General features: G+C 35.6%; 1 long non-coding RNA gene across 1 annotated transcript in view; it reads left to right on the top strand.

Annotated features, from left to right (window-relative positions):
- Nucleotides 1-820: 820 nt before the first annotated feature.
- Nucleotides 821-24,051, top strand: part of LOC138713255 (uncharacterized) — a 1,167,998-nt gene continuing 1,144,767 nt past the window's right edge. The window contains exon 1 of the long non-coding RNA XR_011335808.1: nt 821-1,011. This is a non-coding gene — a long non-coding RNA (uncharacterized lncRNA). The remainder of the gene's footprint in view (nt 1,012-24,051) is intronic.

The raw sequence follows: 24,051 nt of genomic DNA, 5'->3' as shown, positions 1-24,051 counted from the left end.
GTATGCGTGTGCGTACTAGAGCCCGGAGAAACCAGTCAGACTAGACTTTGTCTTACAGTCTAGTGGTTTATATTCCCGGTCCTGTTCTTTGCCGGTTTAAAACATTCGAATACTGTATCGGTTTAGTACACCTTATGCACGAGCCTTTTCGTTCGTTTGCGTCAAATATTATACATGAGGACGAATCACTTTTAACTTACGGATGTGTGACATAGCGAAATACAATAAAAGAGAGGGAGATATCACAAATATATGTCAGAAAATGAGGAAGGAGCCTCGAACAGAAAAGGGGAAAGATTTACTGTATACGTACAGATAGAGTCGGTTGTCATACTGGATCGAAGAAGACTGTGAAATAAAGGAATAGAAAGAATTGGAAAGAAGAAAAAACACGGCAAAAAGGAAAGAGCGAACCGTTTCGCTGGCTGCTCTTACCTCTTCCTGTTCACCCTCCCTTCCCCCGATCCCTCTCCCCTATATCCTCCGTCTCTTCCATCTTTATTTTCCCCTCTCCCTTTTTTATCCCTCCCTCACATACAAAACATGTCTTCTTTACTCCCTTTTCCCCGCCGTCACTCCACCCCCGTGTTCTATACCCACTTTGGCAATCCTCTCTTTTTTTTATTCGGCTCCATCGCGCATGTACCAGTATGGCGGATCCCGGCGTCCGACGTCAACATCGACAGCCCGGGCGTCGGTTTTCAACGTCTTTTCCACAGCAAGCTTCATTCTCTCGTTTCTTCTATTTCTGCACAAAAAGAGGAAAAAAATGGAATAAAAATTATAGTTTAGTTTCCTTTTTTCAGTGTGTCAGAATTTTGAAGAGGAAATGGAAATTCTGTACAGCAATGCAGACATGAAACATGGAGCCTTCAGAAGCTGTCATTAGTTGCTAAGACTCGAGCTTGAATCGTGTGTGGGATATTACAGGCCATTTGACTCGCTAACTTCAAGATTAATGATCGTTCGGTAGGAGCGTGCTAGGAGTTAACAGAACAAACTCGCCACTAGGTAGGCCTAATGGACTTTTATTTTAATTGGCCATGTTATTTAATCAGAACCCAAGTTAAATCTGTCTATAATATTAGCGTACTCTTTACATATTTGTTTTGCACTGTTCTAAGTGAGTTATTACAGTATTTCAGGTGTGTTGTGAGTTTCCGGACTTTTGCCGCGTTGTAGTTGCTGGCGCTAAGGTATCGATCATCCTGCTGTGATCGTCTTCAGAGCTGTGGAATATAATCGATGATCGAAACGTTAGCTCCAGCAACTGAGACAACACTGCACAAGCCAGGAAACTCTCAACCCATGAACAACAGCCGCGGAAGCCTACGGCATCATTATTTCAGGTGTTTGGTTCGGATCCTACTATTTTCTGAAATGTTGTCTGTTTTACAAATTTACTGCGAGAAAGTTCACTCGTGGCCTCGTTAGGATTTTATGATTTTATAATCTTCCCGTTATTGACAGCGTTTCACTTTTGTCTTCGTCAAAAACGTTAATCTTAATATTTTCGAAGAAGAAACAAATTCGTTTGTTTTCCTAGCAACGGTAGGCCTAATAATTCTATGATGATGATGATGATGATGATGATGATGACGACGACGACTAGGGTCGAGTTTTAATGCACGGAAAGTAAATATTTTTACTTATTAGGCTAAACATACTACTCAAGCCATGTTCCCATCACTTTTAGATATCATTCTTGTCATTTAGCGAACGCCTTCGGTATCTTTAACGGACTTAACTGCCACTTAAGACTGGTTCACAACAAACCGGGAACGAAAACGACAACGAGAACGAAAACGGAAATATTGTTAAAATAAATGTATTTAAATGTGGGCATTCACAATTAACGAGAAGCTTGTCGAAGCCCGGGAACGGGAACGTTAAAATTAATTGTGAATGGTCACATTTAAATAAATTTATTTTAACAATATTACCGTTCTCATTCTTGTTGTTTCCTTTCCCGATTTATTGTGAACCAGCCTTTACACGTTAGCGCGCGGTTCACTCGATTCATTGTCTAGTCAATGTTACTCAGTTCTCTAATTTTAAATTTAGGAATGCTATTTATAAAGTTTAAAAACTCTCTCACTCTCCCAACATTGAGTCTATTATACTCAAGCCATTCTTATTTCTAGTTTCATTTATTCATAGTGTTTTGCCCAAGGGCAGTTCTTTCACTGCAAACCCAGCATTCTCCAATCTTTCCTATTTTCTGCCTTCCTCTTTGTCTCCGCATATGATCCATATATCTTAATGCCGTCTACCATATCTGATATCTTCTTCTCCCGTTCACCATTCCTTCCAGAGCATCCTTCAATAGTCAGTTTCTTCTCAGCCAGTGACTCAACCTTTTCCTCTTCGTGATCATTTTCAGCATCATTCTTTCTTCATCCACGCTTTCCAACACAGCTTCATTTCTTATTCTCTCTGTTCACTTCACAAGTTCCATTCTTCATATCCAAATTTCAACTACTTCTATTCGCTTTTTGCACTTCGTCGTAATGTCCATTTTTCTGCTCCATACAATGCCACACTCCACACAAAGCACTTCACTAGTCTCTTCCTTAGTTCTTTTTCCAGAGATCCGCAGAAAATGCTCCTTTTCTATTAAAAGCTTCCTTGGTCATTGCTATCCTTCCTTTGACTTCTTGGCAGCAGCTCATGTTACTGCTTCTAGTACAACCCAAGTATTTGAAGCTGTCCACTTGCTCTACTGCCTCATTTAGAATTCTCAAGCTTACGTTCTTTATTTTTCTTCCTATGACCATTGTCTTCGTCTTATTTGTATTTATCTTCATCCCATACTTACTGCTCACAATTTTAGTGTATAAGTTTATAAATCCGATCCCTAATAGTTGTTTGGTGGGCTGGTTGTTTGTTAATTTGTTTATTTTACGACGCTTTATCAACTGCGATGGTTATCTAGCATCTGAATGAAATGAAGAGATAATGAGTACAGGGTCCAGCGCCGAAAGTTGCTCAATTTTTTCTTAGGCCATGTCTCAAAGCTGTTTTTGCAGCTAAAGTGAACTACATAGTTGATTAAATAACCGGATGTGACATCAGAATTCATGATCCAAAGCAAGATAGTGCATAGCAATCAACTCTGTAGTAGCTAGTAAACGAAGATGCTTTTCTTATTGATGACTTTTACGTAAACTAAACAAACAGGGATGCCTCATCAGCAACTGGAGCTATGAAATTTAAAAATGCTTTGAAAGTATTATGTAATATAAGACGTTTACTTTCACCATTGAAATTGTTAGTACCGGTACCTTTTTATTTATTTTTTTTTAATATTGCAATATTTATGTCCTTGTCTTTCGTACATAACTCGTAATAAAGCTGCATTAGGATACTGCCTTCTTATGTCAGTGCTGTACCGTGATGTTATGGTTTTCATAAAAAATAGCCTATTAATAAGAGCGTGATTTAAGGATACATATCCAAAGCTTCTGGTGTGTACTTCACTTGTCAGCAAGTTGCTAGTCACTAGTTTGTACAGGGAGGCCACAAAGTCCCGTTACCCCCTATAATAACCAACATAAACCCCTAAACCTAAAGAAATAAAATGAACAACAGTTCTTTAGAGGAGTTTTCTTGAATTATGAACCCTTACTTGTCCAAAGTATCAGTCTGTGTACCGTCATTCTCATGGCAAAGGATAATGTGCCACCTGGCCATTATGCCATCACAGTACGCGAATATCTTAATTGTTGATGGGGTCAACGTCTTAACTCTTAATGAAGCTCTTCCTGGGCGTTGGGTTGTTCGTGGTTCTCCTGCGCTGCCGGCACCACTTGCCTGGCCACCACGAAGCCCAGACCTCACCACATGTGATAATTCCCTATGGGGTGTTCATAAAGGGCATCGTTTCACAAAACCGTTACAATACCATTGACGAACTGAAAGATGCTGTGAGACAAGCTTTTACTTGAATTACACCAGCAATGCTCCGAAAAATGTCGAATGGCGTATTATCCTTTGCCATGAGAATGACGGTACACAGACTGATCCTTTGGACAAGTAACGATTCATATCTCAAGAAAACTCCTCTAAAGAACTGTTGTTCATTTGATTTCTTTAAATTTAGGGGTTTATGTTGGTTATTATAGGGGGTAACGGGACTTCGTGGTACTATAGACTTGAGCTTCGAGACACGGCCTTATTATGGGTTGAGGGAAAACCTCGGAAAAACCTCATTTGGATAACTTGTCCCAACCAGCATTTGAACCCGGATCCGCTCGTTTCACCATCAGACATGCTAACCGTTACTAGGGCCCTAATAATGATGATGATTAGTGCCGGATTTATATGAATTAAAAGTAAATATTTTACTCTCTTTATTTTATAAACATGCAAGCTATGTCCACATTTTATTACATGCCATTCTTGTCATTCTGTGACTCGCTTTCGTGCCGTTAAAGAATTTAACCGACAATTACACTTACGTGCGCTGTTCACCCGTTGGGTTGTCTAGTCCATGTTACTCATTGTCAATTCTCTGTTGTTAGATTTCGGAGTGTTGTGAATCAGGCCTGAAAGCCTTTGCACGTAGCACTACATGCAGCCTAGCATACTTTTTACAATTCTCAAATTTTAGTACATCATATAGGTTAAATTCGGGTCTTAATCATGTTGATAAAATAACATAATAATAATAATAATAATAATAATAATAATAATAATAATAATAATAATAATAATAATAATAATAATAATATCTACATCAATGTTTCGCTTCTTTGATTTATTTCTTACTCAGTATCGTCGGAATTTCGATCTTAATGTTTTGAGTTACCTCTGATTAAGGTTCTGGCTGATATGTAGGCCTATTATCTGTTATCAGGCAGTACATCTCACTTGACGATATGTGTCAGAGGAAAGACAATTGTTTATATTCATCTGAAGTGTGATTAGTGGAATATGTAGCTAATCGGCGATTTATGCATTGGAGGGGGAAAGGACCTGACTACCCTAACCCATTATCTCCTGGCCTAGTTGCCTCATGAGTGATGCCTTATTGGTGTTATTTATGAGGTTCAAACCTGTCTTCGGACATTTGACTAAACAACAACAATAATAATGTTGTGAGAATATTGGACCATCTTCCACAAGCAGCAGGACTCTCTGATCCAGGCCTGCAGAACTCGCAAGTAGGGGAAATATGACGTCAGCCTCACTCCACTTCTATTGGGGATGATCGACTTCCGCGTAGAGTTCTGTCGCCGTCAAAGGTCCATCAGTGGCAGCATATAATTTTCAAAAAGGATTCTAATGAATTCAATGTTTTTATAATGCGTTATCTCGTTTCAAGGTTTTACGCTTGATTTCCTGTCGGTAGTTTCTTTGAGATTGTATTGTATTGTATTGTATTGTATTGTATTGTATTGTATTTATTAACATTCCATGGTATTCATACATGCTTACAGCTAGAATATGGAACAAGTCAAAAAACTTAATACTATTATAAAATATTAATTTATAGTCACAGTCTAGATTAAATATATACAGACGAGATTTACAATATAGTCTACTAGTACAACACATAGTTTTAGTATCAATTTCATGAAGTGTTATTGAATGTCATGAATTCACCTACAGAATAGAAGGCGTGAGAAATTAGGTACTTCTTTAATTTGGCCCTAAATAATTTTATGTTTTGAGTTTCATTTTTTATATCGATAGGGAGGCTATTAAAAATTTTTACTGCCATATAACGCACTCCTTTTTGATAGCACGATAGACTTGCCGATGGAGTATGAAAGTCATTTTTTTGACGTGTATTTATGCTATGAACTGTTGAATTAGTTATAAAGTTTTCACGATTACATACGAGGAAGATTATTAATGAAAAGATATACTGACAAGCCATGGGCATTATTTGTAGTTTTTTGAAAATAGTCCTACACGACTCCCTAGATTTCGCACCTACTATTATTCTAATTACTCTTTTTTGTAATAGAAATATATTGTTACTATCTGTGGAATTTCCCCAGAATATTATTCCAAAACTCATTACCGAGTGGAAGTATGCAAAGTATATTGTTTTTAAGGTATTGATATTTACTATCTTTTGCATAGATCTAGTAGCAAAACAAGCTGAATTTAGTTTGGGGGTAATTTCTTTAATATGATTTTTCCAATTTAACACATTATCGATTTTTAAGCCAAGAAATTTGGTTGTTGTTGTTTCTAATAGGGATCTATTGTTAATTATTGCGCTAGAAATTTGCGACGTTGAATTTGGACAGGATTTAAATTGAATTATGTTAGTTTTGTTACAATTTAATACTAATTTATTGACTGAGAACCAGTCACATATTTTGAAGAGAATTTCCTCTGTTGAAAATTGGAATGTGTTGGAGTTATTGGCTGTAATTACTATACTTGTGTCATCTGCAAATAATATGGGATGACCTACATCTTTTATAAGAGGGGCAAGATCATTTATAAACACTAGAAAAAGTAGGGGACCTAATATTGATCCTTGAGGAATTCCATTATTAATAGCTCCCCATGTCGATGTAGATTTCATAGTTGTATTGATTTCAACTTTCTGTTTCCTATCTATGAGATATGAGTGAAACCATTGGTGTGCAACACCTTTAATTCCATAATAATCTAATTTATCTAGCAGCATTTTATCATTTATACAGTCAAATGCTTTGGATAAATCACAGAAAATCCCTCCAACTTGTAATTTTTTATTTACTGCCTCCAGAATTTTGTCAGTCAAACTAAATGTTGCATTTTCTGTGCCTTTATTATTCCTAAATCCAAATTGTTCTGGGACTAAAATGTTGTATCTTTCTAGATGATGATATAATCTTTTATACATTACTTTTTTAAAGATTTTGGAGAAGACTGGTAGAAGTGATATGGGTCTGTAATTTTCTGGAGACGTTGTTTCTCCCTTTTTAAAGATAGGAATAACCACTGAATATTTTAATCTCTCGGGAAATATACCATTGAACATTGAATAGTTACATAAATAACTTAATGGCCCAGCTATAATATGTGAACTCGCTTTTAATATTTTGCTTGTTATTTCATCATACCCTGAGGAGTTTTTTGACTTTAGATTTTTAATAATTGCAATTATTTCTTGTTTGTTTGTTGGAAATATTTGAATATTTGGGAATTTTGTCGGAAAATATTGTGTTAAAGAATCTAAACTGTTAGTAACATTATCTTGGGGATTTCTTTGCACTTAACCTGCTTTAGATTTTCGAAAACTTTCCTCCTATCATCACCTACGGAAACATAAATTTATAACATTTAAGTAATGAAACTTGAAAGTCACTATTAATTTCAATTCAAAATGAACACAACGAGTGACGTCCTTAATTTAACAATATATAAATAAATAATCAATATACAGTTCGTAATAATGAATTTACCCGAAAGTTTGTGCATTCCATAATTCTTAATATTGGTTTTGTTGAAACGTGGTTTAATATTGAAATGACGAGTAGAAATAAATTGGATGGGACACAGTAAACAAGCAATTCTTTCGTCTTCAACAACAAAATAATCATATTCCCATTTCCTTTGAAAGTAGTATTTCTTCACGGGTTTAGATTTTGCCATGTTCCAGTTCTCTTTAAACTGGAGTACGCTTATGTATCTGTCTAGTCATCCATCCATCCATCCGTCCATCCATCCATCCATCCATCCATCCATCCATCCATCCATCCATCCATCCATCCATCCATCCAATTATCCATCTACATATCCATCTATCTACCTACCTATCTATCTATCTAGCTACCTGTCTGTCTCTCTATTTATCTATCTATTTATTTATTTACATATTTATTCATTTGGCTGGAGTACGTTACAATGTTGAATGACAGCATTGACATCCGATCATATAGCTATCACTCACTTATCAACGTACAATTTATTTATCGTCCTATTACCAATAAAACCAGTTAAGACCAGTAATACAAGTTTTGTAAGAACAGGAATTAAAACTTTATTAAAGCACGAAAAATCATAATACATTCTTCAAGTAAAGTAGTTGGTTTGTTGCCTGCATGCAACATTTCGGATTTATTTCATTTTAGTAGAATACAGAGCACGGAAAGACAAGTCGGTGACTGTACTTATCTTATTTTACACAAAAAGTGGATTTAATCGGCTTTACTAGTAATAGGACGATATATACATAGGTAGACCGTCTTACATTATTAGCACACATACATTCATTTTTCTCTTACATTCTAAAGGTATGTTCCTAAGGATTTTATTATCTGTTCATTTGTAATTCTTGATAGCGTATTGTATACCTGCCGCGCGTTGATGCAGCCGACCGTAACTAGAACGTCATGACCGCATTGGTAGAAAAGGTGGGTGGGGTAAGAAAGGGGAGTAAAGCAGTCGCTCTTGGGAGCTACATTTCTGCAGGTCTGCTCTAATCATGTGGTCAGCATGAAGGAATTCCAATTCTGAAAGTAAAACAGAAGTATACGAAAGTAAAGAATGAAAATATATAACTAGACTTCGTTGAATTGCCACACGCAGCATGCAATCAGGTTGCCGATGTACGGTAGTATAGAGGAGGTGAGCGACCGCCCGGTCTCGTAGTATAAGCAGTTCATGTTAAGAGTTGTGACCGGTCCAAATAGATAGAGCAGCTACAGCTAATGTATACCTATGTAAGCACTTGTTTTTGCATTACTGTGGTTTGAATAGTCAAAGCTTAACATTTGTTCAGTGCAGACAAGAATTAAATCAAACATAGTACAATGAGAGTGTTGCTGTTCCAAACAATTGCCCCTGGAATATCCTTACCCCCCCCCCCGCAGCCAGTCTTGACCCGTTGGAAAACGTGGTTGGAAGCTGTTAATTATTATGCAGAATATTAAGGCAAAATAATGGAGGTAATTGATGCATTGGATAGCACAGACAGTTCCGCTGTTGCAGCTGTAAAATCATTCCTTCTGAACAGCTATTGGAAGATATTCTGTTCATTGATTCTAATTTTAAAATCGTGTCCAAAAGTGTCCAAAAGCATCACCCTGTTAGAATCGTCTAAACTACAAAACGCTATCCAAAATAACAATTCACTAATTGCAGAAAAAGTTAAATGTAAGTTGAGAAACATTATTGCTAAAAATTCTGCCTATTCACAATTTCGTATTATAAATGATGTACTATCAGGTCACGACAAGATGTCTGAAGTTGGTGTACTAAAATATAGTGACTTCCCGTTCTTCAAATATACACCTATTACATCGTGTGATGTTGAACGTACATTTTCCCAATATAAAAAGTATTTGAGTGACCATCGGAGGAGGTTCACTTTGCAGTCGCTCAAAATGTACGTACCTATTTACTGCAATGTACATATTCAAGGATATGTGAGTATATTACATTAAATTTTAAGAGTTAATATATCTCACTACAAAATAATTGCGTATTTACATGTTAAGACATTTGCTACTTCACTGATCATTCATTACATTTCTTGAATGCAGGATACAGGTTTTATTGTAACCGCAGCATACTGCTCAGAGTTTACATCAGAGGCATACTCTATCCGTCGCACGTCCCCTTCTCATACAGTCTATAGCGCGTGCGTAGTAAACCTTACGATTCTCGTGGCAATTCCACGAAGTCTATATATAATATGTCCTTGGCTGGACTCAAGCGGAGCCTTTTCTTAAAAATCACTTTTGGATTTAGTCAACTGTCCGAACACAGGTCTGTACCTCACAAGTGATATGAAAACCAAATATTTCGCTCTCCTTCTAAGACTGCGTGTATGGTTTCTTGCCTCGTATTGTTCTTTCTTGCCTAAAGCGGTAGCATAACAATCAGTCCCTATGCTTATGACTGTTTAATTCTTACATGAGCAAAGGCGTCACACATACATATACAGCAAAGAGCTAATTCGATGAAAGTATGAGCAAATGCTGGGTAACTTTCGGTGCTGGACCTCGGACTCATTTCACCGGCATTATCACCTTCATCTCATTCAGACGCTAAATAACCTAAGCTGTTAATAAAGCGTCGTAAAATAACCTAAATAAATAGATAAAAATCGATGAAAGTACATGATGATGGTGGTGGTGGTGGTGGTGGTAGTGATATCATAATCATCACCAATATCCACAAAGATTAGGCCATTAGCCTTGTTCATTCTTGTTGATTGAGAATTAGTCATGCTGTCTCTTACGTGGTCTTTCAATATTTCTTCCACCAGTTGAATTGTAATTAAAGATAAAATCCAAAAAGAAGACCAATAACTTCAAAACTGCTACTGCCATATAGATGAGAAAATGTAGTATTGTAGTAATTTTCATAGTTGTCAAATATAGCCGTTTTTCATTATGAACTAATTTACAGTGTACCGGATCAATATTTTCATATCTAATGGTTATGATATGATATATTTATTATAGTTCACAGACAAAAAAATTACATACATACAATCATTGAAGCCTTACATTACATACTTTATAATTTACATATGGTTATACAATTTTTAATATAATTTCTAAATTTAACTATTTAATATAAGATGTTTTATCTTGCACTTGCGACTAGTTTTGTGCAAGACTCAACTCATTTTAGTATGTTGTTACAATTAATCTTTGCTCACTTGTCTAAGATGTACTTCACGTTTCAATCTGCAATGTGCAGCTATCATATATAAATCTTCCATTATTCTAATATATTTAAAGCTTTTGAATATGTTTTATTTTATTTATTGATAGTACTCTTCAAAAAACTAAACCTTTTTTCTTATTCAAACATATCTAATGGTTGGATCTATGATATGTTTTAGAATCATTTTCACGGAAGGCTACTATGTTAATAATCTTTGGATTACATCAGGGATGAGACGATATTAGCTCCCAATCATGGTAGAAGAGCTCGACCTTGATCACGAGCCCATAGCGCATCCACTACATAGCGTCGTAACGTAGACATCAGGGATGTACATGCACATGCAGCGAATACAGGCAGCAATTATTACAATAACTTGGGTTACTAAATTTCTGGCTATGTAATAGGGCTAATTATTCAGTTATTTAATATACATGTACATATATAGACAAATCGCAAAGGGAAGGATTTTTAGGAACAAATAAGAGAAATAGGAAAAGTTAATTGTATGTAAACCATTTTCTTGTTAAAAGCAATTATTTATTATGTAAATACTTCACTTCATTGGTTAGGGGAAACTAATAGGGTCTACCTGCTCGACGTGTGTGATCTCTAAGTAGTTTTGAGAATTTGTTGAAAAAATAATAATGACAATATTGATTGAAATAGAGTATGTTGATTGTGTGATTGTGAAAATGTAGTTCTTACTCTCCCGTCGTGATTATGTAATGAGTTTTCTTAGAGTGATTTGTGAGATGCACGTAACACGAAAAAAAAAAAACAAATTGATTAAGTTAAGCTATTGAGAGCCATAGCAATCATTTAAGAGGATATGTATGATTTTTAAAACTTCCACAATTTTCGGCCAAAATTTGTGAAATTTAAACTAAATAAACAGACCTATAATAATATCATCAGTGCAAAATTTGTTGCAATTAGGTCTAATAGTTTTGAAATTATATTTTTAAGTATATTTTATATTGACGTTACTAAAAAAGCTCCTTGCATCAAAGTTTTCAAAATGTTTAGTTCATATTTGCTCAAAATCTTGAAAATAGTTATTGGAATAAAAGTGAATTAGCTTTTTGAGCTTAGTAATAGTATAAGTTAAAGTGCAATCAAAGATAAAATATTATTTCTGAATTAAAGAAACACGTAGTCTATTAAACGTAGATATCCAGGAACAAGCAACGAATAAAACATCAATAATACATTTAAAATAAAGAAATAAAAGGAATCTAGATACAATCTACTGACCCAAATGCAAATTAATTTACCTTCGATGTCAATTCCGAAATCAGTAATTTATTTCTCTTTTCTCCTGAATAATGCCTATATATAATTTTTTTTCATGTTGCGTCTCATAATGCCGTTTTATGTTGCTTTTTTGCAAATGATATTTTTTTTACACAACAAACACTGGCCTTCATCACCATGTTCGAAGCATGAATATTGTATCTTCCACTCTTCCTTGAAAGCTTTAAGCGCTTCCGTTCCGTCATGATGCGCTGTGTTCTAAGATCTGTACATCCTTTAGCAATGTTTACAGGTAAAAGAGCTCCGCGCGCGCGCAGCGGGCATAAAAGAGCTCTCGCTCGAAATTATTAGTCACCATCGCAAGACTTGATTACATCGTTGTTCACAGCGAAAATTTCTGCAAAGTCAAAGGAGTGGAATCTCCTATGTTATGTAGTATGTATTTATTTACACTGTAAGTGGGCAAGCACCCGGTGGCAGTGGTATATACAATATAAACAATACACAATAAAATGATAAGCAATACACAATAAAATTTACAATACACAATACAATTTTACAACACATATACAATTTTATACACAATACAATTTAACACAATAATAATAAAACATAAATATAATACCTAATTTTACAATACAACCTACATAATTATGTATAGGTCCTACATAAGTTTCAATAGTCTTTCACTTTACTCTCATCTCATTCCCTGTAGTGGCACTATGACTCATTTCACTGACACTTTAGCACACATTTCACTGACACTATAGAACACCTTTCATTGACGCTATAAATTATCACTGATCGGAACTGTTCACTGCACTGTAAACCCATAACTTCACTGACTCACCTCGCTTCACTGACACAACAGTTCAAATAAGTCAAATAATTACATCCTCATACATACTTATGAATAGAACTACATTTAAACTAAACATTTCTAGTCTAAGGCCCTCTTACACGCTATTTTTAAATAATTTACAATTCAAACCAAGGAAGTAAACTCGTCAGGCTAGATAAATACATGCCACCTTAAAAAATTAAATGTTGAATGTCACCTTAATTTTAATTTGCACTTTATACAAAACTTTTTAAGTTATTCTTGAATCTCCTTAAGGAAGGACAGCCCTCAAAGACCGCTGCAGGTAGGTCATTCCAATCATTTATAGTTCTATTTAAAAACGAGAATTTACCTACATCCGTTTTCTGTTTCCTACATTTGATTTTAAAATCATGATCGTTCCTACCATAGTACGTTGGCTTTTCTAACCGAGCCGTTGCCTATGTTGTAGGTATAATAATAATAGTAATAATAATAATAATAATAGTAATAATAATAATAATAATAATAATTATTATTATTAATTAATTTAATTATTATAACATTAATGTGCTGGTCAACAATCATAGGCCAATAATAGCCCAGCCTATGTGATACAATAATAGGTTAGCATTTGGGAGGCCAATGAGTCAAAATAAGTTTTTAAAGTTTTAAGAGCTAGATAAAGTTTGTTGATAATCTAGCCATTAAAATAATTACATCTCGATGCATTCTATATATTGACAAAATAAGAAACATTTCATTTTCTAGGTCAAACATAGTTTAAATACTGGTACTCTGTATAGGAAGTATGTTATATATGAAAGAGAATGAAATACATGTCTCGTGTAACAAGTGTATGATATGTTACTTCGTTAGGCAGACTGAACAGTTGATTATTTTACTAAGGGTCTCTGTATGCTCTTCACTTTGTCATTCTAGAAATTTCTGTATGCTCGACAGACTCCAATCTAAATTATTTACTCTCATTTCAATCTCATTACTATTAATCTACCGTTTTCCTATCTCCTTCTCTCTTAGTTTTCCCAGAGCAATACTATAAACATTTTTAATTTACCGTAGGGTTTAGATATTACCCTCTCAAAGTATCATTGGCAGGTTCAGTTCGTAAGAAATAGGTTAACAAGATTTAATTCTTCTAATTTGATGCTTTATGGACTATAATTTAGTGATGTTACTGATTACTCATTTCTATAACTGTTGTTAAACTACGTAAACTTTGACATAACAACTAAAATGTTAAACTTAATATTTTTTGTGGATTTTGACAATTTTAATTTTATAGTTATTGACATGAAATGAAATGATTAGCCTAAAAGTGTCCCGTTAAGGGCAAAGGCCTCCTCCTATAGAGGGAGAGCTCTATTTGTTTCACGCGGTGAGCTACTCCGAGTAAGACATGTTTACAACCTTGGAATTGTTCACTTAGTTCACATTTTGCACTGTTGGATATTGTTCGCTTGTTTATGTCGCATTGATTTTAGTCGCTGTTCACTTGTCTTCTTAGGTTTTTCCAGTCTTCCCTATGTCTTGCTCTGCTTGACCAATGGCTTCCTACACATTCACTGAAGAGGTCGGCCCATCTTCTTCTTGGTCTTCCGCGTGATCTCTTGCCAATGCGGGGATCCCATAGTGTGACTGTCTGCGTCCATCTTTCGTCTCTAAGTCGTGCAACATGGTCTCCCCACTTCCATTTGGTGTTGGTGGCTTGCAGTGCTGGATCTTTAATTGCTGACATCTTTTGTAGCACTTCGTTTGGAACTCTGTCCCTCAGTGATAAGCCTAGTATCCTTCTCAGCATCTTTGTTTGGCATATTTGAAGACTGTTAAGAAGTTTAGCAGTGAGAGACCATGTCTGACACCCATATAACAGTACAGGAGTTACGCAGGTCTCCAATATTTCTATTCTGAGTTTCTTGCTGAGTGTTCTCTCCAGTACGATGAACTTGAGAGTCCAGAATGCCTTCCACGCGAGAGAAATCCTTCGTTTTATTTCCTTCTCTGTCTTCTGGTGGAAGGAGACTAGCTGTCCTAGGTAATAATAATAATAATAATAATAATAATAATAATAATAATAATAATAATAATAATAATAATAATAATAATGTTTTATTTTCGCTGGCAGAGTTAAGGCCATAAGGCCTTCTCTTCCACTCAACCAGCCTTAATCAATACAATACATATTTAAATTACAAATATTTACACTACACTTAAAAGGTTCTCCAGCAATATTCTTCAGTTTTAACGACTAGTAGACTACATATTTATTTAAATTTAGATAAACCTATTAGGTAAAGTAGTAACTTAATTTATGAGCTAATTTAATTCAATCAATTATAATTAATTTAATATTTGAGATAGCTAGTAAAATGATGAAAATTAATTTAATATAAGCTTACTATGACTATGTTACAGGGAGAAAAAAAATATATATATATAAATCTAAAATATATTTCTATAATGATAATATTAATGTAATTGCCATTAGAGGTTTTGTAAATCTATTTAGAGAAATTAATGATAATAATAAGAATGAACAGATGTTAGTTTCATTATAAGTAACAAATATTAATCAGCAATTAATCTGTTAAGTAAGAATTAATGTAATTTTGAACTAAATAAAGTTATTGTCCAACCACCCCATACATCACTCGGTAGCGAGTTCCAATTTCTAGCAACTGAAACTGTATAAGATGAATATAAAATGTCTTGTGGTAGGGTATAATGAGTAAATTGTTATGATGAGATCTTGTACTTAGCTGATGATATGCGGATAAATTTTGAAAACGAGAAGCCAAATAGATTGGGGTAGCGGTACGCAGAATTTGAAATAAGAGAACAAGAGAATACAGGGCTCGTCGATCGCTTAGCCTTAGCCAAGACAGAGTTTGGAAAGACGGGGAAACATGATCATACTTACGAATATTACAAATATAACGGACGCACGCATTATGCACACATTGTAGCCTGCTGCTCAAATTTGCATTTAGTTGCTTAATATAATATCGCAGTAGTCAAAGTGTGGCATCACGAGTGTTTGTACGAGGATTAATTTTAATTTATCGGGGAAAAAAGTGCTTCAGTCGCTTTAATGAGTGAATAATAGAAAATATTATTTTGGAAGTGTGATTCACTTGTTCATTCCATTCCAGGTGACAATCCATATAAATACCAAGGTTCTTCACAGTCGAGCTGTATGGAATAGTAGTATTATTTACAATTATCGGTGGCAAATTTTGTTTGTTTTTAGGTATACGTATTCAGACACGTATTGTAGTTCTGCACCATCAATTATTATGGGTGATTCCGGCCCGTTTGACATTACTTGTGTCTTGATCATATTCAGCAGGAGGCCTGCTGATCAGTTATTGACATATAGCGACCAAACGCGATCCTGTATGTTCTGTAATATTCCAGATTCTTTAATTTGAAAATGGATAAAATTAAATATCTAGAATTTATAATTTCTGTCGTTGGCTAAACTGTGTTGTGCAAATTACTATTTTTTTAAGGCAGACATTGTGTCTTGTTCAATACTCTGGGAAATTATATTGGTGTTTATAGGTTCTGGAGTTTTTATGCTAAATACAGGGTGTATCTAAATTGGTGTCAAATATTTCGGGGATGTGTTCGTAACACAAAGCATTACAAAAGGTTCATATGAACATTGGTCTCAAAATAATTTATTTCAGAGTTACAAGACAAAATTTAATGTTACAAAAATTGCTCGAAATGGCTTCCTCCTGATTCGATGTATCTCCTAAACCTGCGTTACATGCTCTGGCGTATTCTGTTGAAAATTTCTGGAGTGTTTCGTATTTCGTGAAATCCAGTTTGGATACGCTCTCAGAATATCAACATTAAGTACAGGAGTCGCATAAACCAGGGACTTTAAATGTCCCCAGACGAAGAAATCCATTGGATTCAAATCAGGCGATCAAGCAGGTCATGCAAAGAATCCCCTTCGACCAATACATCTTTAGGGAAATCGATCATTAAAAAAATTACGAACTATCAGACTGAAATGAGCTGGAGCAGCATCGTGTTAAACCACATTCGTTGGATGACGTCTAGAAGCACATCATCAATTAAATGATGCAAATCATTTCGTTCTGTTCACTCACAGAATATATTTTCTTCTGATTTCTTTGCTCTACAAAATACAAACAAACAAAAAACTGTGTACGTTAACAGAAAACCACAATTTCAAGTCACACAGAGTTTGTGTGCACTCGATGTGGGTCTCTGGCGTTTCGTCAGCCCACGCGAGTTGTATGGATATAAAGGGAAAAGTTGAGACGGTGTCGGGTGGAGTTCCCGGGTGGCTCAGTTGGTAAGAGCGCTGGTACGTTCAACCAGAGGTCCCGGGATCGATACCCGGCCCCGGAACAATTTTTCCCTTGAAATTATTCAAATCTGCTTTACAGGAAGCTTTACCTGAAAGATTAGATTTGCATAACACAAAAAACCATCAAACAATCAGCGGTCAATGAAGGGACAAACCCTTTAATAACTCCCTAACGAATGGTTTTCAGACCCATGTTCTTATTAACTTTTTTAATTGTTTTGGTGCTAGGAACACGTCCCCAAAATATTTGACACCAATTTAGATACACCCTGTATATAGGGGAGAGTTGAGTAGTATCGGACATCGGGTAATATCGGACAGTGAGTTTCTTTCATCTACAACCAGATTATAGTACCTGAATGACATGGTTACGTTTCTGTGATGTCGCAAACAGTTACGTAACCACGTCATTCAGGTACTACCATCTGTGGTAGATAAAAGAAACGCACTGTCCGATATTACCCGATGTCCGATAATGTCACAACCATCACACGAAACATAGATAATAATTTGGCCTTGTATATGGCATAATTAGTACTACGTATATATTACTTTAACATTGCTACATGCAGCCTTAAATAAAGTATTGAAAATAATCTAAGCAGATACGTAAGAGCCCAATAAATCTTACGCAAAGGATTAGCGAAGACCTGAGAAGACTGAGAGAAACTGTGTAAAAGTCATCTGAGATCTCTCAAGAGGTTGAAGTGAAGAAACTTCACAGAGCTCATCTTGTTACAGTGGATAATTTCAATCAGTGACAGAGAGGTGCTTGTTTACCGTTTGGTAATTTTGATTATTGTCTCTTCTATGTAAACCGGAGCTTCTCGTAGCTATTGGTAAACAAAGCTTTGATCAGAGAAGAGCCACTTTACAGCCTATCAACAAGTATTCATTATGCAGACAAACACGGCTGAAACTTGAGGCTCGTTGGCATCCAACAAGGATGCGACCCGTAGTACTTCAAGCTCAAACTCTGCTACTGATTGGACGAGTAGATCATAGACTTACTTCAGTCCTATTTACTATGTGTATTTTCAAATATTAGTTATGAATCATAGTAAAAACATGCTAACTTGGACAGTAAAAACATGCCTACATGGACTCTCACTTTGAGAGAGGAACATAGGTTAAGGGTGTTTGAGAATAAGGTTCTTAGGAAAATATTTGGGGCTAAGAGGGATAAAGTTACAGGAGAATGCAGAAAGTTACACAACACAGAAATGCACGCATTGTATCTTTCACCTGACATAATTAGGAACATTAAATCCAGACGTTTGAGATGGGCAGGGCATGTAACACGTATGGGCGAATCCAGAAATGCATATCGAGTGTTAGTTGGGAGGCCGGAGGGCAAAAGACCTCTAGGGAGGCCGAGACGTAGATGGGAAGATGATATTAAAATGGATTTGAGGGAGGTGGGATATGATGATAGAGAATGGATTAATATTGCTCAGGATAGGGACCAATGGTGGGCTTATGTGAGGACGGCAATGAACCTCCGGGTTCCTTAAAAGCCAGTAAGTAAGTAAGTAAGTAAGTAAATAAAAACATGCTAATTATTCCTTAATGACACTGAAGGAAAATGTTTTCCGACAATTTGCCAACATTTTTTTAGGGTACTTAAGAAGTATTGACAATATATCTGTTACAATAACTAAAAATTCAAGTGAAAAGTACTTTTGTTGGGCTGGTTTTCCGTTATTGTAGCAATCTCTTATTAAATACGCTATATCAACTACGGGTTTATCTAGTGTCTGTGGTATTTAGTGGACAATGCAAACGTTGGAGGGGGTTTTCTTATGGCACTCCCGTTTCCTTCTTCCTTTCCACAAACACACTTCACCTCCTCATTTAATCTTCAGTAAAACCTGGTTTATACGTAACAGAATTGGAATGATTTAAATTACACACAACTCAGAAGTACGTAAACAAATTTCAAATTACTAGGAATGAGTTTCATAGAACTTAGAGAGCTGAGAGCACCTAAGGATTGTTTTAAATTATCCAAATGTATTCCAATTATTACAAAGTAACTGGAATATCAATGTTCCATATAAATTTACTATATATATATTATGCAATTTTTTCTTCAATCAAGAATTCAACACTTAAAAATATCTTAATTATTATTGATTTATATTATACATGTTTATTATAAACAATTTCAGTTTTTGTTCTGTAGGCATTTGTCTCAACTTATTTCAACTCCTTTTACAAATTTAACTTTGTCTTCTAAACGAGTAACTGTTCCTTCCACTGTCACCCAAAACTATTTTCAAATGTTTGGAACATGTCCCATAAGAAAGAAGATAATCTAGCAAGTAAAGACGGAGCTTGATGGCTCTGTATTCGCCTGGGCTGTGTGAGTACGCTGTCTTATCTGTACGAGTCCTATAACCTTGAGATCACTGATGTAGAGAGACAGCTGTCTTCATTGTCACATGCCTTATAAGCTCCCCTATCCCGCAGCTGATCTAGAGGATTGTGGGAAGTGATTAACATGTATAAAGTCGTAAGACAAATCATGCGAAGCTAAAATTAAACTTTATTATTTATCAAAACGAACAAAAATATGTACAATTCAAACTCCACTTTAAAAATATTTATACTACCTACTTACAATTCAGAATTAATTAATATATAATGAAAGGTATTTTTTCACGATCTGTGCATAATTGCGTAAAAACGAGAATTACGTATAATTGAATTAGGTAAAACATAGGTTATGGTGTATAATCTGGAGTAGTTAAAATAGTTTTGGGGTTAATTCTTGAGATAATGCGCGTTTTCGATGTTAAAATAGGATTTAAGGATTGGAATTATAAGTATTGTCAGGGGATGGGACATTATCCTAAAAGGACGAGACAGTATGGCACACCCGTCAGCATGGGATTCAGGAATGTCACCCAATGACACTTCGGATTTGGAAAAAATACGCATATAAGGCACACAAAGTACCGTTTTGAGCCCAAGTGTATGTATCCGCCCCGAATTTGGTCTTCGTGAACCAAGATAGTGAAAAAGTGAATATGCATGTCATACATCTGTGTGGACCATAAGTCATCGTACTCATAGATATTTCTGACTTACCTAATCTAATGGATCTGTGTGAGCTCCATCATTGTCTATGCAGAGTTGGATACGTTACATCTTACATTAACTGCTGTGGTGTTATTTTTGCAAAGGCACCCTCACAGACTGTTGCCCGGTATTGTCAAGTCGGGGCTTCGTGGAGGCCATGGTAATGGTGCTGGTAATCTGTTCAATGGATCCAACAACTGCAGCACATGTGTCGAGTCTGACGACTGGTCGACCACTTCGGGCACTGTCTTTGACGCTGCCAGTAATGAACACTCGCTTTTACCCAAGCTAACAATGTTGTTTTTCTTGAACGTGATCTTCCAAATCTCCTTTCAAACTGTATCATAATTTATTACATTATCTGTCCCGTGTCCTACCTTTCGTAGACCCAAACACTCGCAACCAACCGCTCTTCAAGCGAACAATCACTCATATCTGCCATCTTGCTCACAATTTCACTACTGTTATTCAACTGTTATTGTTGCTGCTTCTAAATGTTTTCTGTAATGATACTTTCATTTTCTGTAATGATAAGAGTAAAAACCAGAATAGTATAGATTGTATTTATCGAGTAAAACAGTGTTAACATTTAGGGGAAAATTATTTTTTTCTGAGAAACGTATTCATTGGGCACTAATGTTCTTATAATATTTTGTTATACTCTATCCAAGGAATAAACTGTTAAAATATAGAAAGTTATATTACTTCTACCCTGTATAAACGTATCAAACTACCACCACACTCATCTCAACTGCGTACGAAATCGGTTACTAGCTAGAATGACTCTTGGCTGTCGACCTTGACTACGTCGGGAACACATTTCGATCAGCTTCGACTATTTTCGATCAACCTAATCGACGGACACTATATAACTCTTAATCTTCACGCTCTGCAATATGTTATCCAACGTTTTCTGCAAGAGAGCAGCCATCTGTCCGGTAAATAATATAAACTAACAATGAGTCGAAGATACTGCCCTCTAGCCACCGGCGTGGCTCAGTCGGTTATGGCGCTTGCCTGCCGGTCTGAAGTTGCGTTCGGGCGCGGATTCGATCCCCGCTTGGGCTGATTACCTGGTTGGGGTTTTTCCGAGGTTTTCCCCAACCGTAATGTGAATGCAAGGTAATCTATGGCGAATACTCGGCCTCATCTCGCCAAATATCAACTCGCTATCACCAATCTCATCGACGCTAAATAACCTAGTAGTTGATAAAGCGTCGTTAAATAACCAAGTAAAATAAAAAAAATACTGCCCTCTGTCGAAGAGGAAAGAAGTGGAGTGCGTGGAAATGCCCAGTGTTTTACCTTTTGTACATTATTATTATTGCAGTATTATTTATGCGTGTATTAATAATTGAGCCGTACAGAGCAAAAGTGGTTTAAGTCAAAATTGGATGATGAGGTTTAAAGTAAAAATTCTATAAAATACAGGGCAAAATACCAATTGATATGGCCTTCTTGCTATCCACTGATTACTAATAGTTTAAATAAACTGAATATTAATTACTACTTTGCGCTGTATTTTACAGAATGTTTACTTTAACCCTCATTACCCATTTTTGACTTACACCACTTCTGCTCTGAACGGCTCAATTCTGAAGTGGATTTTGACCTGACTTTATGGAATGCTCCTTTGTTTAAATTTATTTATTAATTGTATTTAAAATAGATTTGTGACGTAGAAACTTATACTTCTTCCCAAGTCCAGTTTTTATGGTATAATATATATTATCTAATACTATCCCTTTTATTAAATTCGAATAATCTTATCATTGGAAACATTCTTAGTACGATAGTCTTATGGATAGATAGATGATACACGCATTCGTTGGGCATTTTGTCTGATTGCAAGCTTTCAATTTAATATATTCCCCTGTCATTCAGTACATTTCAAACCATTTCTCAGCAAAAGCCGTTGGATGAGAGTGGTTGTACGGTGCAACGGTAGTAAAGTACGCACCTACCTTGGTCCCATTCATTGAGTACAACGCCTGGCCCACATTTATACGTCACATGCAAATGAAGTTGAAAAGGGGATTACACAAGGGGTTTGTATTTAAAAATTCTAAAAAGAAATTGGGGATGGGATGGTATGGGGTGAGTTTTTATCAACTTTTTTCCCCCTCCATACACCACCTCTTAGATTTTGGGAACAGTGTTCGTCGCAAGGGAAAGCGTCTTTCTGTCTTTGTCTCCCTTATGTGAGGTCGCTGGATAGATGATTACCATATCCCGACAAAGTGAATCGAAACGTTAAAGATTCCGAACCTGACAGCAAGCTTGAAATTTTATTGGTCATTCCCAAATAGTCTCAAGTTTCATCATCTCTATAGTCAATGCATTTTACTTCTGTCTGAGGTTCTGGCTTCGTATTTATCAGACAATACATCTCACTTGACGATATGTGTCAGAGGAAGAACAATGAAAGTTTTTTGGAAAAACAACCATAGTTCAAAAACATAAATTTTCAGGAGAAACACAAGACTATCTGGCATGGGTGTTGTTGACACTTCAAGTATGAAAGTCGTCATTCCATTTCTTAAGTATGTTGTAGAAACTTGGCAAAGCTAAAGTAAGTTATATTTTACAACTTATGAATTGCCTCATAGAAATACATGTGTAAATGTAGGTAACTGTGGACAATGGTTGTTTTAAGAAAAAATACTCCGTTGTGGCTGAAGTGTGCCTATCCTTTAATCTTCTTTTTCTTTTTTATATCCCTTTTATCATGAACGTAAAATTTTCCTTTAATTATTTCTACTAATATAAAAGTTAGCCCACTTGTATATATGTTATTATACACCGATATCAGTTGTACAAAATATCATTAATAACATATCTTTATAGCAGTGATATTGTAGATGTGTTATTCATAGTTTTTTCATCCGACCATAAGTTTTGGTTTAATAACCCACTTTTATGTATTTCTATAAACAAATTTTAGATTATATAGGCTACTAGCTGAAAGAACCCGGCGTTGCCCGAGTTGTTCTTTTTGCTTTTGTTTTCAATTAAACTGGTTGTTAGACTTTTCGAAAATCTCAGAAACTCAACTATAGATAACCGAAACGAATTATCTTTAATAAGCTTTCCTCCTTGTCCATAAAGATGAATCTTCACATAGCGTCACTTACATGAATTAATGAACTTCTTATTCAAATGCCTGAAAGGATTAACTCAATTTAAAACAACTGCAGATCAGGAACGAAAGAAAACATTTTATCACGTGTCTTAGTTTCAAATGTGTTTTAATTTGTATGTAGACATAGGCCTACTGTATACATTTATTTATTTACAGTAGGCCTATTTATTTTATTTTATTTTGACGTAGTTACAGCCATCAGGCCTTCTCTTGCTCATCACCAGGAATACAAATAAAGTAATAAAAAATCAAACTATAAATAAAGTAAAACCAAACGAACATATATTTAGCCTACAGTCACACAAACATTAAATGAATTAGCATTGTCTTGAAGTTCAGCAAAACACCCCTCAGTCCCTATAGGCCCACTTAGCATTGTATCAATGTTCTACATATCTTAGGCCTACATTTTGTCTCTGCCGGTCAGGTGGCTTATTTTAGTCATGGGAGTCAACGCATTAAAAAGCATTACAACCTTTCTGCCGTCTCCTTTCCTCCCCCCGCAAATGTGATCTTGCACAGAGGCAGACATAAAATAATTCTAAGATCTGTACGTTGATCTGCATTTCACGTAATTTCATGTCTGTGTGTGCTTCCACTTGAATTTCAGAGACAGCTGACGATAAACAGGGATTCCCTTGTTCCTTGTCTGAACCCGTTGGGATAGCTTGTCTGTCTGTGAAACTAGCGGATCCGGGTTCAAATCTGGGTAGGGACAAGTTACCTGGTTGAAGTTTTTCCGGGATTTTC

The sequence above is a fragment of the Periplaneta americana genome, chromosome 14 (assembly GCF_040183065.1).
Source record: "Periplaneta americana isolate PAMFEO1 chromosome 14, P.americana_PAMFEO1_priV1, whole genome shotgun sequence".
Lineage (NCBI taxonomy): Eukaryota > Metazoa > Arthropoda > Insecta > Blattodea > Blattidae > Periplaneta > Periplaneta americana.
The sequence above is the reverse complement of the archived record's forward strand: the minus strand, read 5'-3'. Positions and strand labels throughout refer to the sequence as shown.